This window comes from Lycium barbarum, chromosome 12 (assembly GCF_019175385.1).
Source record: "Lycium barbarum isolate Lr01 chromosome 12, ASM1917538v2, whole genome shotgun sequence".
NCBI classification, from domain to species: Eukaryota; Viridiplantae; Streptophyta; class Magnoliopsida; order Solanales; family Solanaceae; genus Lycium; species Lycium barbarum.
Genome location: NC_083348.1, coordinates 65774146 through 65777011, shown reverse-complemented (window position 1 = coordinate 65777011; position 2866 = coordinate 65774146). Strand labels below are relative to the sequence as shown.

The 2866-nt window shown below is 40.9% G+C and overlaps 1 non-coding gene across 1 annotated transcript; it reads left to right on the top strand.

The window, feature by feature from the left end:
* The first annotated feature begins 2058 nt into the window (after positions 1-2058).
* On the top strand, positions 2059-2165 carry LOC132625309 (small nucleolar RNA R71). The gene has a single exon (XR_009576745.1). It is a non-coding gene; the product is annotated as a small nucleolar RNA R71 (small nucleolar RNA).
* Positions 2166-2866: the final 701 nt, after the last annotated feature.

The window sequence follows — 2866 nt, the reverse complement described above, 5'->3', positions numbered from 1 at the left end:
ATAATAATAATAATAATAATAACAATAATAATGATAAAGGAAATAACAAGAAATAATAATTAATGACAAAAATAAAATGATAATTTAATAATAATAATAATAATAATAATAATAATAATAATAACGATAATAATAACAGCAGCGGAATAATAAAACGTGGGTGTTAATAAAAGACTAATAATTATAGTAAAATTTAGGCGCATGTTTTTTTTTTTTTAATTTCTCAAAATATCAGAAGTATAAATAGGTATTTCGGGGAGAGGCGGGACAAAATTGGGTGTCAACATCACCTCCTCATCGTTCACCCGGAACTTGATCTCGTGTTTCTCGGAATCCATAAGAGCCCTCCTGTCGCAAGGAAAGGTCTTCCCAGAATAATAGGAATTTCTTGATCAATAGCACAATCAAGAATCACGAAATCTGCTGGCAGTAGAAATTCTCCGATTTGAACCAGCACATCATCAACTACCCCCACTGGCCTTTTTATCGATCTGTCAGCCATCTGCAACCTCATGGTAGTTGGCCTTGGCATTGCTAGCCCCGATCTCTTGAAAATTTCCAGGGGCATAAGATTTATGCTAGCCCCGTTATCACACAAAGTCCTGGCGAAATCCTGCTGCCCTATGGTGCATGGAATTGTGAATGCTCCAGGATCTTCCCTCTTTTGCACTGTGGTCTTGGAAAGAATAGCACTAACGCGGTGAGTGATACCCACAGTGTCGTGTTTCAATGGCTTCTTTTTGTTTGTTAAAAGATCCTTCAAATACTTAGCAAAGCCAGGCATTTCTTGGACAACGTCCATGAAAGGAATGTTCATCGTCAACTGCTTGAGTTGATCATAAAATCGCAAGCACTTCTCATCTTCTGTTTTTCTCACTAGCCTTTGAGGAAAAGGCAGTGAAGATTTGAACAATTGGCTCAAAGGACGAAGAGCACCAGAAAGTTTTCCCTTCCCCTTTTCCTGTTTTTCTCCTTGTGCCTTGAGATTATCAAGGTTCTGCTCCTCTTCCGCTATAATAGGGACTTCCTCCTCTGTTTCTTCCTCTATAATATCATCAGATACATCAGGATGCGCTTCTTCTTCAACAATTGGTTCCAGATCAATCACCTTTTTATTAGCACCTTGAAGTATTTTTTTCACTTCTGGTGCTAATAGCAGCTACATTCTCCACAGAGTTTACTCCACTACCTTTTGGATTTGGAACTGTATCACTCGGTAGTTGTCCCCGCTGAGGAGTATGCACTTCTCGGGAAAGGTTTCTGAATTGCGCTTCAAGCTTCTGAATGGAAGCTGAATGAGATAGTTGGACCTGAGACATTCCCTTGATTGTACTCTCTGTTCTGTCTTGATTCATCAGCATTTTCTGCATCATACTTTTCAGTTCCGCAGAATCATTAGACGTGTTGACAGCAGAGTTACTAGCTGAATTATCTCTCCATTGTTGGGAATTGGATGCTTGCCCCCTAGGTTGAATGTAGGGGTTCGAGCTCTTGTTGCCATAGTTATAGTTGTTATAATTCCCTTGATTTGGATTTCCCTGATCATTTCTTCCATAATTATTCCCTTGAAATTGTTGTTGAAGCTTTTGCCATGGGTGATTACCGGGACCTTGATAATTTTGCCGTTGATAACCCCCTTGCGAGTTGTTGACATAATTTGCATCCTCATATTGTGGCTGCCCCTCTAAATAAGCTTCTTTAGAGACTTGGTACATTCCGGGAGCACGAGGTGGCATCTCGTCGACAACATTCACACCTTTGGCTTCTTTTTCCGTAAGCCTTTTCGATAATAAATCCACGGTGGTTTGCAATTGAGCGAATGCATGATCTCGCTCATGATTTTCTTTGGCCACCGCGGCAGCAGAGGGACTACCATATGACAGGATTTCACTATCACTAGAGTGCCAAGCTTGGTTGTGGGTAGTAAGCTTATCGAGCAACCTGGTAATGTTGACAAATGATTTATCCATGAAGCATCCCCCAGCTGCAGTGTTGACAGCAATTTGATTCATGGTATCTAACCCCTTGTAGAACTTCTCGGTGAGGATTGCATCTGGAAATCCATGAGTCGGAGATTGAGCTAGATAATATTTGAAACTCTCCCATGCTGCATATAATTGTTCCCCCGAAAGTTGTTTGAACTCAAAAATCTTGTCTCGAAGCTCATCCTATTTGCTTGGTGGGAACCATTTTTTCAAAAATATATTGGCTAATTCGTTCCAGGTATGAATAGTATTGCTGGGGAGCTTTTCATACCATTCCCTCGCTTGGCCAGCCAAGGAATATTTGAAAACCCGTAACAGCAGTGCATCAACAGGAACAGCACCTTGGGATTGTTGAGAACATACATGCAGGAAGTTCTTCAGGTGTCGGAGTGGACAATCCTCCGAAGAATTTCGGAAATAGCCTTCAAGTTTCAATAGCTGATAGATAGAACTATCAATTTTGAAATTAGCATTTCCCGTTCTAGGAGGAACTACAGCAGAAGCATAATCAGCTTCGTCGATGAATTCCGCAAATACATTCTCATCCATCTCTTCTTCTGGTGCAGGACGGTTCACTTGGATTCCCCCTTGGTTTCCATGATTGCGATTGGGTCTTCCTGCCATGTTTACCGGGTTCACTACAACAGCAAACAAGGTGTGATGGAATAGAAAAAGTTTTAAAGAAGAGTACACAACAATCAGTAATTTCTAAACCGTATTCCCCGGCAGCGGCGCCAAAATTTGATACGCTCAAATTACACCTATTAATGGCGTAAAGCGGACGTTGTCAAATATAGTAACCCAACAAGGTTGGGGTCGAATCCCACAGGGAATATGGAGAGAAAAGAGTACTAATCGTATGTGATACTAGTCTTTCAAGG